Source organism: Pleurodeles waltl, chromosome 6 (assembly GCF_031143425.1).
Source record: "Pleurodeles waltl isolate 20211129_DDA chromosome 6, aPleWal1.hap1.20221129, whole genome shotgun sequence".
Lineage (NCBI taxonomy): Eukaryota > Metazoa > Chordata > Amphibia > Caudata > Salamandridae > Pleurodeles > Pleurodeles waltl.
Genome location: NC_090445.1, coordinates 1,558,725,710 through 1,558,742,558, shown reverse-complemented (window position 1 = coordinate 1,558,742,558; position 16,849 = coordinate 1,558,725,710).

The window sequence follows — 16,849 nt, the reverse complement described above, 5'->3', positions numbered from 1 at the left end:
ACGACACTCCACTCTACCACACTCCACTTTACCACACTCCATCCTACACCACTCTTTGCCTCTCCCCTCTACCCCACTTTACTGCGCTTTATGCCACTCCCCTCTATTTCACTCTATGCCAATCCACTCTACTCCACTCTACACCACTCCACTGTACTCCACTCTACAACACTTTACACACTCTACGCTATGCCACTCAGTTTTACTCTATGACAGCCCGGTGGCTGGCATAGTACAGATGACGGCATTATGCGCCTGCCTACCACCATGGTTTTCATGGCGTTAGCAATGCCATGAAAACCATGGCAGTAGGCCCTACAGGTGACAGGGAATCCCTTCCTGTCACCGGTAGGTGGCTCCCCCAAACACTCACCTGACACCCACCCCCCTCCATCCATACTCCCCCACCCCCTCTGATCCTCACACCCCCCACACCTTCCGATCCCAACACCCACACACCCACCCCCCATACACGCACACACCCGCGGACACGCACCACGCATACACCCAATAACTCACACTGGCATACACGCATTCATGCACACATACTTCCGGACATGCCCACACACATTCTTACAATGATCACACTGACATGCAGGCACGCACTTATTTCGCCAATCTTACACGCATTCACTCACACGCATACAACCATGCAAACAACACAACACACACACAGACGCATTCACACACTCACTCACACATTCATGTACACACTCAGACACACACACAACAACTCCTCCCCTGTCTAAAGCTCGACTTACCTTGGTCAAGGAGGTCTACCGCCAGCAGCGCCCCTCCAGCAGAACACTGTCAGGCCGTATTACTAGCGGCGTTCTACTGGCGTGGCGGTGCTGCTGGTAGCAGCGCCAGCTTACCACCATCCGCCAGTATGATCACTGTCAGATTTCCACCCTTATTGTGGTGGAAGTCAGGCAGTGCTCATAATATGGCGGACGGTTGGTAGCCGCGGTGACGGTCTGTTGGCGGTCATCACGGCGGCGGAAGGCGGTTTTTACAGCCAATGTCTTAATGATGACCTATATCCACTCCACTCTACGCCACTCCACTCAATGCCACTTCACTCTATTCCATTGTGCTCTATGCCACTCCACCCTACGACACTCCAGTATGCTACATCACTCTTTTCTACTCTGGTCCACTCTAAGCACGGCCCTCTATGACACTCCATGCCACTCCACTCTACCTCACTCCACTTTCCGACACTCCACACCACTCCACTCTATGACACTCCACTCTACAACACTCCACTCAATGAAACTCACCTCCACTTCCATCCACTCTACAGCACTTTGCTCCACTCTACTCTATGCCAATGCACTCTATGCCCCTCCACTCTCTGTCCCTCCATGCTACTCCCCTCCAATCTATGCCCCTCCACTCCACGCAACTGTCGCCTCTTTACAATAATTTATGCCACTCCACTTTATGCCTTTCCATGACACTTTGTGCCACTCCACTCAATGCCACTCTACTCCACGACACTTTACTCCACTCTATCTACACCCCTCTACTCTACTCCACTCTGCACTACTGCACGACACTCCACTCTCTGCCACTTCATTCTAACCCACTCCACGACACACCACTCTATCCAACTCCACTCTAAGCCACTCCACTCTATGACACTATACTCTATGACAGTCTAGTCCATGCCCTTCCACTCTATGCCCTTCCACTAAAGGCCCCTCCACTCTAAGGCAGTCTGCTCTACAACACTTCATGAAACTCCACCCTACAATACTATGCCTCCCTACACTACTCCACTGTACTCCACTCTACATCACTCCACTCTACTCTAAGCCACCCCACACCACTCTACTCCACTCTACACTACTCTGCTCCACTCTATGCCATCCTACTCTACCGAACTCCACGCAACTCTATGCAACTTTACTCTACTCCACCCCACTTTACGCCACTTTATTCCAATCCATTCTGTGACAATCCATGATTCTCCACTCTATGACCCTCTACTCTATGACCCTCCACCACTTTGCTACTGTACACCCCTCCCTCTACACCATTCCATTCTAGCCCACTCTATACCTCTCCACTCTACATAACTCCACTCTACACCACACCTCTCTACTCCTACTCCACTCTACTCCATGGTACTCCACTCATCTCCATGACACTAAATGAAACTCCACTATACTCCATGACTCTCCACTGTACTCTATGACACTCCACTCTACGACACAGTATGACACTCTAATAAACTCCCTCTACGCCACTCCCCTTTTTACTCCCCTTTATGCACTGCACTACACTGTACACTCTATGACACCCTATGCCACTCTACAACACTCTACTCCACTTTATGCCCCTCTACGCTATGTCTCTCCACTCTATGTCACTCTACAAACACCACTCTAAGCCACTACACATCACTTCACTCTATATCACTCCATTCTACACCACTTCACTCTACTCCACTCCATTTTACTCTACTCTACTCCACTTCACACCACACCCCTCTAGTCCACTCTACTCTACTTCATGATACTTCATTCTACCCCCCAACACTTTACCCCAGTATACTCCATGACACTCCACTTTACGGCAATCCACAATACTTAACAACACTCCACTCTAGGACACTTCACAACACTCCACTCTAGGTCACTCCATGAAACTCCTCTCCACTCTGTGCCACTCCTTCAGCCCTCCACTCCACGATGCTGTACACCACAGCATTCTACTCCACTCTACTTCACTTCATTCACCCTCCTCTGTACCACTAACCTTTAGTCATGCTGAACAGCAACAACACTGATGTGCGAAATGGCAAAAAACACTGTGGCAATGCCAATGGCTCTTGAAAATGCGAGACCTATTGGCTTTGCTTGCTTATTTGTCTCTAGTAGTCAGGACCAGGTGATGCATGGGTTGCTCTGCTCCCTTGATACACTTCCTCTGTCTTTGCTTGCATGGAAGACAGTGACTAATCTCTACTGTTCTTTAGCCCGGGGAACGTGAATGCGTTATGGCGCATAAATAAAAAGACAAAGCTAATTTATTGCTGCGTGTCCTAACATTTGGATAATTATTACCTGTCAGCTAAAAATATAGCACAGCTCTTAACTTGCAATCAGGATCCCTCATAATTAAATGCAGTTACAGGTTGCACTTTCCATTTAAATACATTTGACTGAAATAATATTTTGGATTGGTCACTGTCACCACAAGAAATTAATCATTTTTGACTGTAAGTGGGAAATATGAGGTTTTCCTACTTCAAGTGAGGGTCACTTGAGAAGATGCAGTCGGCAGTAATGACTCAGTATTTATCTTTGGAGGTAAGTTTGTTTGCAAGACTCTCATTCCATGTCCCACTGGATCTGTTTTTCACACGGTCAACGCTGAGTTTGAACCAGTCTGGCCAATTGCTGTAGCTATTCTTTGAGCCAGGTACCAACTGTGTGCGATGGCCCGTGGACCAGGAGAATCCATTTTCCTTGCTTGTATTAGAAAACAGGCCAGCCTTTTTTTGTTTGTTTCTTGCATCTCTCGTATTGTTTCATTTCCTCTTCTGCTTCAATCCTCGTTCTTTTATTTGTCGTTGTTTATTAGGCAATACTTTATTTTTAAATTTAGGATAAGTTAGGTATGTTAAGAATATTCAGAGAACCTGCCGTGGTTCCTCGATGGAACCACTAGGGCAGTGTCTTTACTATTTTAACAGCCGATTAATGATCAAGTGCGGCGTCTCATACCAAAGGAGCACCCAGAAAATATGAATGCCCCTCCCCTGCGCTTTACCCATACCTCTGAGGTACAAGTGAGCAAAGAGAGTGATGCTGACCGTTCCTACCTTTTTTCAGGAAGGGTGCGTGGGTGCTGAAGGGGCGTTTTTCTCCTGAGAGCCAAATAGTGCAATGTATGCTCTATTTGTAAAGAGTACTCTCTCGCTTCCTTTCTTCCATATTTCATTTTTTCCTCTGCCCATCACTTATTGCCAGCACTCAATTCCCCACCTCTTAGCTCAGTTTCCTACTAAATAACAGACAGAAGTGATCCCTTAAAGCAATAATTCTACTCTCACTTCGCAATTGTCTTAGACAAGCACCATGTGAGTATCTACATGATTTATTGAACATCCATGTGTCTTTCCATCGCCGCTGTCTACTATGGCCCCTCAGCACTGCTCTTGACCAGTGCATTTCAGTCCACTGCACGTGTGTGGGGATCAAGGTAGGACACTTCCCTGTACAGACATCTGACCTCATATGAAATAATGGAAATTAGAAGCTGAAAACCACCAGTCTTGCTTTGGCTTGGGGCTGGTTGGCCCTACCTGAAGGCAAGACCTTGGTCTCTGCCCTACTACCTTTTCCCTCCAATATTTCCCAGATTGTCCCAGCTTGTCACTGGCATCAGTGGCGTGAGATAGGAGTCTAGCTATTCAGAGGAGGAGCGTCCATCGCCCTAACACACACTAATCATGAATCTCTGCTGATGGATTTCCTACCTCCTCTTGTTTATCAGCCTGTCAGTACCAGCTTCTCACCTGCACTTTCAATCTGATCCAGGCAGGTGATAGCATTCCACATACCTCAGGAAGTGGAGAACTACAGCTGACAGCTTTCATTATATTGAGTCCGTAAGAGACTGGGCACTGCTTGGCTGTTAGACACCACATATTTATCTTCTGCCCACCTTGCAGAGTCAGAACAGACATATCAGGATGCCTTAGAACCAAGAGCCAAGAAGAAGTGAAGAGAAGAAAGGTGGGCAAGGTGTGAGTGTGAATGTGTATGTGTGAGTGTGTGTGTGAGTCTGCATGTGTGAGTGAGAGTTTGTGTGTATGTGTGAGTGACAGAGTGTGCTTGCATGTGTGTGTGAGTGAAGGAGAGTGTGTGTGTGTGTGCGTGTGCACCATCTATCGTATTAAGACTAAGGGTCTGATTTAGATATTGGCGGATGGTTTACTTTGTCACAATGTTGACGGATATCCCGTCTGCCGAATTATGAATCCCATAGAATATAATGAATGTTAGATTTTAGCAGACGGGATATCTGTTACCATTGGGATGGAGTAACTTGTCCACCAATATCTGAATCAGGCCCAAACAGTGCATTAATGTCAATGCAATCAGCTTAGTGGATATGACATCTGCCTTTTTTACCAGTAGGTCTCGCCTATGCATGAGCTATTGGCTTTGCCAATATGCTTTAACAATGTTGTACACCAGTGTGGCTGCTGTTCAGCATGGCTAAATGTTTGTGGGGTAAATGAGTGGCATAAAGTGCCATAAAGTGGAGTAGAGTGGAGTGTTATGGAGTGGTGTAGAATGGCGTAGAGTGGAGTGGAGTGTCATGGAGTTGAGTGGTATGGAGTGTTGTAGAATTTTGTGTAGGAAATAGAAAGTTGTATAGAGGAGAAGAGTTGAGTAGTGTAGAGTGGAGTGGAGTCGGGTGTCAGAGTGGAGTAGAGTGGAATGGCATAGAGTGTCATGTGGTGTAGAACAGAGTGGAGTGGTGTAGATGGTGTTTCACAGAGTAGAATAGAGTGTTGTAGAGTAGAGTGGTGTAGGGTGGAGTAGATTGCCATAGAGCATAGTGGGATAGAGTGGTGACAAGTGGGATGGCATAGAGTGGGGTAGAGTGGAGTGCAGTTGGGTGGTATAGAGTGGAGCGGTATACAGTATCAGTGTGGAATGGCATAGAGTGGAGGAGTGGAGTTGAGTGAAGTAGTATGTCATAGAATAGAGTGGAGGAGAGTTTAAAGGAGTAGATTGTCATAGAGTGGAGTGTCATAGAGTGGAGTACAGTGACCTTGAGTGAAGTAGCAGAAAGTACAGTTCTGCAGAGTAGATTGGCATAGAGTTCATTGGTTTTGAGTATAGTGGTGTAGACTGCAGTGACATAGAGTAGAGTGACATAGAGTGAAATTGCATAAACTAGAGTGGTGCAGAGTGGATTCCAGTGGCATAGAGTTCAATGGCAAAGAGTGGAGTAGCACAGAGAGGAGTAGAGTTGCCTAGAGTGCAGTGGTGTAGAGGGCAGTGGCATAGAGTAGGTTGCTTCAGAGTAGAATGAAGTGGTGTAGAGTGAGGTAGCACAGGGTAGGGACTTGCAAGGTAGAGTGGAGTGGTGCAGGGTAGCGTGGTTCAGGGTAGAGTACAGAGTTGTAGAATACATTAGCATAGAGTGAAGTGGCATAGAGTAGAGTGGTGTAGAGTGCAGTGGCATGGAGTGCAGTGGGGCAGAATAGATTAGAGTGGTGCAGAGTTGAGTGGTGAAGAGTAGATTGCAGTGGCATATAGTGCAATGGCATAGAGTGCAGTGGCATAGAATGCAGTGGTGTAGAGTGGCACTGAGTTCAGTGGCACAGAGTGCAGTCTTGCAGAGTAAAGTGTCATAGAGTGCACTGGCATAGAGTACAGTGGGACAGAGTACAGCAGTGCAGAATACAGTGGTGCAGACTCTAGTGGCTTAGGGTGCAGTCACGTAGAGTGGTGTAGCGAGCAGTGGTGTAGAGTGTTGCAGAATACAGTATAGTGATGCAGAGTGCACTGGTTTTGACTAAAGTGATGTAGAGTGCATTGGCATAGAGCACAGTGGCATAAAGCAGAGTGGTGCAGCGTAGAGTGCAGTGGTGTAGACTGGAGTGGTTTAGAGTGATATAGAGTGCAGTGGCATAGAGTAGATTGTTTCAGAGTAGTGTGAAGTGGCTTAGAGTGGAGTCGTGCAGGGCAGAGTACAGTGGCTTAGAGTAATGGTCGAGGTGCAGTGATACAGTGTGCAGAATTGCATAGGAGAGTAGAATAAAGTACAGTGGAGGTGTGCATACTAGAGCGGAGTGGCCTACAGTGGAGTGGTGTAAAGTGCAGTGGCGAAGAGTGCAGTGGTGCATGGAACAGTGAGGTAGAGTGCCCTGCCATAAAGTAGAATGGTGAAGATTAGAGTACAGAGTCATAGAGTGCAGTGTCATTGAGTGCAGTGGTGCAGAGTAGATTAGAGTGGCAGCAAGAGGGGATTTTCCTACTTACGGTTCCAGCTGGGCCCAAAACAAGGCTAATTTCAAAGGCATTCAGTCCCCCTTTTGTTTCAGTATAATATTGGCTGAGAGCTATATGGAACCTAACACCTAGACACCAAGCAATGGAAAGAAACAATGGCACAAAGCATGCTATCTCCTCACAAGCACTTGAGAGAAACTATGATTTGGGGGCAGGTCTTTAGCTTTGTTCAACTCCCCATGCAAGAGATATGTTTGAACTGTAGGATTACAAAATGTATCTGTCTGTATGAGTAGTGAGTAATTACGCAAATAATTATGTAAATGACACCTACTATTTTTTATTAAATTCTTTTACAGCACTGCACATCTCAGTGTGGGTCGTCAGAGCTCTTTATATCACATGTAGAAGCACAATAAATAATACATGTGTGTAAATCAAAGTACCGAAAATATTACATAAGACAGTGAGGGTTATAACTTATAAGATGTAGGAAACACTTATCATCCATACTTGCAGGTGTTATATGTTGAGTGAATGATAGGGAGCCACACAAAGTAAAACCGAATGCTATGATTGTTGTTGTCTGTACTAATAAGACTTTATTATTTTCCAAAGAAATCCATTTTATTATTTTCCAAAGAAAGCCATTTTGCAATCCTAAAATAACAACACATTGAGAAAAAGACAATAAAGATCTAAAACCATGACTTATGGTCTGCATGCAGATTCTAAATGACGGTAAATAGATCACTGTGCTATATTAGAATGATTGCAATATGAACTGCAAGTAACCAAATGATCTCAGTGTCAAAGGCAGCAGCCCACTTGCTGATCTAACTAAAAAGTAAATCTATGATCTGTAGTTGATAACGCGTCCCGTCTTAGATAGTTTAATTTGTCTGGGACTCGTTTTAGGCCAATTAATCTTTTGACCCTGATTGGAGACACCTTAATTAGATCAGTAACCCATCAATATACACAATAGCAAATCAATCAAATTAGTTAATGACATTGATAAGGATCGGAACACACCATGACCTTTCAGTCATGAATAACAACACAAAATTTTGGAAGATTTATGATGTTTATTCCCTATTGATTATACTCTACTAGTAAGTTTATTAGTCTCAAAACCATAAAACACATTAGCACTGTCAGGATATGGCAACTCGAATAAGATTTCAACAAAGCAAAGCTCATAAACATTAGAACAAAGCACAACGTCAACATGGATTAATCTTAGCAGAGTATCATTAGCGCATTATTCAACAAAGCATTGTATCAGTCATTTGTCTATTTGCGTCTGTTTAGTGAACTCCTTAACTAACCTCGAATTAGCATTAGCATGTTGGGCTTCATGCAAAACGATTTAGCAACACAAATTTAGAAAACATCTATCTATGGTCTCTATCAAAAGAAGCAGTTGGTACCTAGAAAGGAAAGGCAAACAGACAATTACAATTTCATTATCAAAAAGTTAGCCTCCCTAATGGGTCAGCATACAGAGTCAGCCTTCATCCTCAGGACATCAGTTGATTCTCCATCAGCCAGGAAACACAGCAAAGTTCAGCAAGACAGGTAATAAGGGACACTTCCCTCATAAGGAGGAAAGGTATGAATTGGGCAGGACAAAGATAAGGATGGTTCGAAGAATCAAACAGCAAAGTCAGAGTGACAAAGTGGCTGGGTAATAGCAAAAGGCACATAAGGGCAATGGCAAAAAAATTGCATATAATGGCTGACTTCCCCCCTGTGTCAGAGGGTTATATCAAACTTGTCGTCTAGTCCCCTAATTTCCAAATGGATAACATTTGGTGCATCATTATCTCCATCAAATTATTAAGTAGTCACCTCATTAGGACTGTCACTTTTGAACAGTTCTCACCTAGTTTATTGGTTCCTGTAATTGACGTCTCCAATGGGTAGAATGTCAGGTACAAACTTTTATTCTCGCGGTCCCAGTCATTAGCTCCATTGTCTTTACCATTTCGGGCGACCTTGTACCTGTTACAAGTTTACACTGTTGCATTCAGCAAGAATGTCTCCTTGAGCAAGTCGAATCTCATGAGAAAGAATTTACTACGGTTACACACATCTTCTAGCTTCTGGAAAAGTGCGGCTACATGTCCTTCAGCAAGTCCGCACATTGCACCTTAGGAAAACACATTTAATATGAAACCGGGCAGCTAGGCCCCGACTCATGCTAACTAAGGCCTAATGATTTATTCAGCAAAACCTTAACATATAACTCTAAATGCTAATACAGAATCATACATTAGTACATTAATAATTCATTATTAGTCAATTTAATTAATCATCGTATACATTGGTGGCCACTCCCCGTGGGCACATTTCAAACACACAGCAGTACATTTTCTATGCAGCATCATTATACATTTATTTGCAAGCATTTCATGTTAATTTTGATTATAATAACTACACTCCAACAATCCCTCCTCTGATGACACTTGTCTTCACACAAATTAATTCTTTAACAATCCTTTACCTTTTCAATTCCTTCATTTCAATTTCTTCCTTTTGCTACGCCTTTTCGTATTTTGCTCTGAACATTTTTTCCCTTTTCTTCCTCGCTTTATATTTTGCACATTTTACCTTACTTCTTTTTCCAAATTTTGTTCAATAACCATAGTCCGAATAAGCAAGCTAAAACAATTACAATTCCCTGTATTAGTTTTCCCAAGAACCCATGCCAAAGACAGCTAAACCAACTTCCCACACGCGCAAATCCCTCTCCAACCTTTTCCCAGACTCCTGGTTCTTTTAGTTCCTTCAAATCTGCACTATCTCTTGTTAGGTTAGTAAGCGTACTTCTAATTTCATTACTATTATCCAGTATGTAGGCACAACAGTGGCGTTCATTAAGCATCTTACAGACTCCGCCACTTTTCGCTAAAAGAATGTCTAAAGTAAGCCTATTTTGAAGAGTCATAGCCCTCTCCACAGCAAGTTCAGTATCCATCAGGAGTATAGCTCCTGTGAAGTTTGTCAGCATGTTATCCACAATAGTAGACAACTTTCGTATCTTTATGGAATTCAAAACAACTCCCACTGAAGGAATTATTGCTCCAAATATGTCTCCCACTACACCAGCAGCAGTTTCTCTCTTTTGTCTAGCACAAAGTAATTCTGTCACTTTCGGAAACTTCTTTAAATCATCTAGTTGATAGATCTTTGGAAAAACTATTCCCAAATAACATGTCCCATACCATCCCTTTGGAAGACGGTAATAAGCACTAAGTCCACAAATATAATAGACCCCTGGGATCGCTTGATCCATTCCATTCAGCATGAACGTCCACTTATTCTGAAACAAAAACACATGCTTATACTCACTCGTTCCCACAAACACATTGTCATAATATGACTTTGGTTGCGTAATGCAAAGCTTTCCTACATGTTTTGCATCTAAAGCTAGCTTCCCTTGTTCCCGAATTCCGTTATTGCTATTACTAAGGAATGTTCGTTGCTACAAGCCCTTTTCTAATTTCCCCTTGAAAACTCTCCTTCGATCTTCAGTGTGATCTAGAAAACTCTTTTCTACGGGTGTAAGCAAGCATGTCAGATTATTGCGGTGTGCATAAGGAGTACTAATTGTCGTTCTAGGCTCAAAGAATCCCTTAATCAGCTTTATAGCATAATACTTAGCTACACTATTCAAGTCTTCTATAATAGGTACATAAGAAAACACTAAGGGGGTCATTCTGACCCTGGCTGCCGGTGACCGCCAGGGTCACCGGCCACGGGAGCACCGCCAACAGGCTGGCGGTGCTCCCTCGAGCATTCTGACCGCGGCGGTTCAGCCGCGGTCAGAAACGGAAAGTCGGCTGTCTCCCGCCGACTTTCCGCTGCTCGGGAGAATCCTCCATGGCTGCGGAGCGCGCTCCGCAGCCATGGGGATTCTGACACCCCCTACCGCCATCCTGTTCCTGGCGGGTCTCCCGCCAGGAACAGGATGGCGGTAGGGGGTGCCCCGGGGCCCCCATAAGAGGGCCCCACAAAGTATTTCAGTGTCTGCAAAGCAGACACTGAAATACGCGACGGGTGCAACAGCACCCGTCGCACCTTCCCACTACGCCGGCTCCATTCGGAGCCGGCGTCCTCGTGGGAAGGTAGATTTGCCCTGGGCTGCCGGGCGGCCTTTTGGCGGCCGCCCGCCAGCCCAGGGCAAATCTCAAAATACCCTCCGCGGTCTTGCAACCGCGGAGTGGTATTTTGTCGGGGGTAGACTGGCGGGCGGCCTCCGCCGCCCGCCAGTCTCGGAATCACCCCCTAAATCATAGTTCGAATAAATATATTTCACTTCCTCCTGATTATAGAAATGCGTTAGTAGCAAACTACAACTAATCCCGTAGGTTAATGGCAAGCTGTGATAGGTAACTCCCTCTTGGACTGAAAGAGGTATTTGTGTACACACATAACAAGCCTCTGCATCCATAGTGTCAACATGCTCACTCAGCAAGCGATAGAAAACGTTAGTAGACAGCTCCCCTTTTGTAGTTTCATCATGCAAATATTTTGTATCTTGCTCAAACTTATCCCACGGTGTTAGTGTAGCAGTCTCAGAAACTGTAGCATTGTTAACTTCACTCACATCCACCAATCGCATTTCCACAAACAAAGCTATAATGAATATCACACACATAACACCCAAAGCAATATCAAAATATTTACAACACTTATTCCCCTCAACGTCATCTCCTGACCTAGGCATGATCTGTAAAAATCAGAAAGTAAAGTACTACAAATGTGATCAACTGATATGAGGATGGTTAGAAAATTCCTTTTCTCTACGAAGCTAAGCAAAGTCTTTCTTCAGCAAGTATTTACAGCTTTCTCTTTCACTCCAGGGTCCTCTGTCAATCCAGTTAGCAGCTTGTCATAATCGTTTTTCAACAGTCAACTCAGGTTAACAATGTCACATCCGGTAATTTTTATCAGTCTCTTTTCCCAGGCTTCCCTTTACTCAATTTCAGCTTAACACAGTCTCTTTTATTTGTTGCCAACTTCAAGTGCCATAATATTGACTTGGAACTTCACGATCAAAACAAAATGCCAAGAACTCTTGTTGCCACTCAGCTGTCCTTGCGTAAGCCCATTCAGGACCTGCATATCTTCTGTTTTCAATTCTCTTTCTTTTCAGCTTGCGGTCACCCTGCAACTCTCCTTCACTCAGATCTTCCTTCCTTGTGGTATCGACCTCTTCCTCTATTGTTTCATTAATGACCACTTTCTCTTTCGCAGCTTGTGACTCGGGCCACTTATCTCCTTTCAGTGACCGTTTGCTGTTTGGCTTTTCAGGTTGCTGTTCAATGCCCTCCTCTTGTACTATGGTGTTTTCTCTTGATGGATCTGCAAGTGGCTCAGGAGGAGTCTGGGCGCTTTGACTGCCTTCTGCCTCAACTCCTTCGCCTTCTGAGTCTGTCAGGGGTTCAACTTCAAACCTGTATCCATCTGGTTCTGGGAGAACCTCTCTTTAGGTTGGACCTCCTGGTGCCTCAGTTGAGATAGGCTCACCGTCACCCTTCTTTGTCTTGGTTGCTATTTGAGTGACCAAGCAATCCTCAACGGGCTCTCCTTCAGTCTCAGTTCCCCTTCGATTACTCTCCGGCCCTGAGACTTCCTTTTCTGTAGCCGTTATTTTCGACAACTCAATTTCCTCATCAGTTGGACACGTCATCTTCTTTGTGTGACTGGCATGGATCCAGTTTGGAATTCACGCACATTTCACGGCAGTAGTAGTTGTCAGTATCACTTGATACAGCCCCTTCCAACGTGGCTCCAAACACGACTTCCTCACGTGTTTCTTGACAACAACCCAGTCGCCGGCTTTCAAACTGTGACCTGGATGATCTATCGGTGGCAGTGTGGTTGCTTCCACCTGGTGAGAGAAAGAGCAGACCACGTCAGCCAGACCCTTGCAGTAGTCCGACACCATATCATCTGTGATATTCACAAGAGCATTTGCAGGCACTGCAGGCAATCTTATAGCTCGGCCCATGAGAATTTCATGAGGAGACAGTCCTGTTTTCTTGTTAGGTGTATTTCTCATTGACATTAGCACTAAGGGCAATGCATCTGGCCATTTCAAATTGGTAGCTGCACACATTTTTGCCATTCTTGACTTCAAGGTACCATTCATCTGCTCCACTAGTCCTGAGACTTCAGGACTGTAGCTACAATGCAGCTTCTGTTCAATATTCAATGCGGCACACAAGAGCTTAACCACCTCATTGTTAAAGTGACTTCCTCTATCTGATTCTAAAGAGATCGGGAACCCGAAACGTGGTATCAATTCCCTAAACAGCAACTTCGCTACTGTGAGACTGTTGTTCCTACGTGTAGGGTAAGCTTCAATCCAATGGCTGAAAATGCAAACAATCACCAACACGTACCTCAAACCTCCACACACAGGCATCTCAATAAAATCCATCTGCATCCTGCTAAATGGACCTCCAGCTCTCCCAATGTGGCTCAAATTCCCCACGGTCCCTTCCCCGCATTCATCTGCTGACAGATGATGCACCTGTGACAGATTACTTCTGCGGCTTGTCTAAATTTTGGATTGAACCAATCAATTTTAAACAACCTGATCATGGCATCTCTCCCAATATGTGCTTGCCCATGGTAAAATCTTGCAAACTGTGACAAGAGACTGTTTGGCAAAACCATTTTCCCCTCCTCTGAAACCCACAAATCATCAGGTCTTTGTACACATTGCATTTTAAGCCAAGAACATTTCTCTTCTCTGCTGGCACGTCTCTGCAACTGTTTTAACTCTTGCATTGTGTCAACCACCCTCAATGCGTAACCTGTGCATGTCTCATTTTCAGTTTCAGGTAACAGTTCCCACTGATCCTTGAACGATATACAGTTCAATGCACAAAACCTTGCGACTTGATCTGCATATCCATTTTCCATTGACACAAAGGGGGTGATTCCCACCCTGGCGGGTGGCGGAGGCCGCCCGCCAGAGTTCCCCCCTCCAAAATACCGCTCCGCGGTCGTGAGACCGCTGAGGGTATTCTGGCCTTTGCACTGGGCTGGCGGGCGGCCGCCAAAAGGCCGCCCGCCAGCCCAGTGCAAAAGAGCCTTCCCACGAGGACGCCGGCTCAGAATTGAGCCGGCGGAGTGGGAAGGTGCAACGGGTGCAGTGGCACCCGTCGCGTATTTCAGTGTCTGCAAAGCAGACACTGAAATACAAAGTGGGGCCCTCTTACGGGGGCCCCTGCAGTGCCCATGCCATTCTTGTGATTTCACATGAGTGCTGCATTTCACCACGGCAATTTCAAGAGGTAACTGAATCGCGTGCAACAACTCCTTCATTCTCTTGCCATTTTTCACTGGAGAACCACAAGAGGTCATGAAACCCCTCTGTGACCATAACTGGCCAAAATCATGGACGATTCCAAATCCGTATCTGCTGTCAGTATAGATGGTGACTTTCAATTTGTCAGCGGCATGGCATGCCCTAGTGAGATCAACCAATTCAGCCACTTGAGCAGAATACACTCTTTCGAGCCAAGATGCTTCCAAAATGCCAGTTATTGTACACACAGCATATCCGGCTCTCAGTACTCCTACTGAGTCTCTCAGGCATGAACCATCAACAAAGATAATGTAATCATTTTCCTCCAATTGAGTATCTTTAATGTCAGGTCTCGGTTTGGTGCACAGTTCTGTTACCTCACGACAGTCATGTTCTACTTCCTCAGCCTCATCAACATCTGTGTTTTCATTAGGAAGCAAAGTTGCCAGGTTTAACACAGTACAGTGCTTCAATGACACATTAGGAGACCCCAATATAATAGTTTCATATTTTGTTAGACGAGCATTTTTCATGTGCTGTGTCTTGGTTCGGGTGAGTAATATTTCGACTGAGTGTGGGACCATTACTGTTAAGGGATGTCCCATCACTATGCCTTCGCACTGGGTGAGGCTTTGACCAACTGCTGCAACTGCACGCAGACACCCTGGTAAGGCCTCTGTGACTCGGTCCAAAGTAGCTGAAAAATATGCTACTGGGCGGTTTGCACCTCCATGGACCTGCGTCAGGACAGACAAAGAACAAGCATCACGTTCATAACAAAACAAGACAAAAGGCTTTGTGTAGTCAGGAATACCTAAGGCTGGAGCCCTGCACATACACTCTCTCAGTTCAATGAATGCCCTCATCTCTTTCTCGGACATGGTTAGGGTATCTGGGCCATCCTTAACCTCCTTGACGGTCAACCTCACCAAAGGCTTAGAGATGATTGAGAAGTTGGGAATCCACTGGCGACAGTAGCCCACCATTCCCAAAAACATCCTCACGTCTCTTTTGGATGCCAGGGGATTCATCTGCAATATGGCTGTCCCTCTTTCTTTGGATATTCTTCTTGACCCCTTCTCAGTCAAGTGGCCCAAGTACTTCACCTCTTCCTGACAGTACTGCAGCTTTTTTGGGGACACTTTATGTCCGTTCTTTGCAAAGTGATTCAGTAAGGCGATAGTATCATACCTGCAGTCATCTTTTGTTTTGGATCCAATCAACAAATCATCAATGTACTGTACTAGAGTCTAATTAAAAGGCAGTTCCTATGATTCCAAGTCCTTCTTCAATATCTGATTGAAGATGGAAGGCGATTCTGAAAACCCTTGAGGAATTTGACACCAACTGTAAACCTTGTCCAAGAATTTGAAACTGAAGAGAAATTGGCTGTCATCATGAAGAGGCACAGAAAAGAGTGCTTGGGACAAGTCCACGACTGTGAACCACTCTGCATCACATGGGACCTGAAACATGATCACAGCTGGATTTGGCACTATGGGGCAGCATTTTACCACTATCTCATAAATTTTCCTCAGATCTTTGACAATACGAACTTTCCCACAAGGCTTTCTCAATCCCATTATTGGTGAATTACATGGGCTGCTCATCTCTTCTTTTAGGACCCCTTGCTTCACAAAATCTGCAATTATCTGCGTCACCTGTATAAGGACATCCTGTGACATGTGGTACTGTGGTCCCTGGGAAACACGGCATTTGGTTTAACCTCTACCTTGACTGGTTCAACTCCTTTTATCAGTCTTACCTACTTTCCTGTCAAGTCCCACACCTTCTCTGTGACTGTTCCCTGTAATTCGATTGGCAAATCGGTCACTGTGAACATTGGGAAAAAGCTTATCAAAGGGTATTCCTCATCTGTGGTCTCCGTTTCAGGCTCTGAGATCTGACCATCGTCCCCTTTGTCATCACTGTTTGTCTGTACCTCAATTCCCTCGTTGGAACAGGTGATTGAACACCTTGTCTTGCACAGCAAGTCTCTCCCCAGTGGGGACACAGGACTCGAATCACAGACTACAAACCTGTGTAATCCCTGAAAGGTACCAATCTCAACTTGGACCGGATTGGTAATTGGGTTAGCCAGGAGCTGATTTGCTACTTCTACTACCTTTATAGCACGTCCTGAAAGCGGCAATTTCGGAACCTCTGCACTTCTGACTGTAGAGCGTGTAGCTCCTGTGTCAACCAGGAATGAAACCTTGTGACCCATCACCTTCCCTTGCACATAAGGACCCCTCTGATCTACTTCTAGGGACGCTGCAAGCCTACACTCCTCACTATCCGAACAGTCATCCGACCATTCATCGTTTATTCCATTCTCACCACGCAATGGGAACTGTTGTACTGCATTATTTTGACTCATTGTTTGACCTGTGACCTGTTGAAGAAGCATCACCTGTTGCTGTCCCATCTGAGCTAAAGGCAACTGCATTTGCTGTAATTTGCTGTCTAGGTACCATGGGAATCTGCTGTTGTACTTGCTGCACCTGCGCTGGTTGAACACGTGGCATTTGCA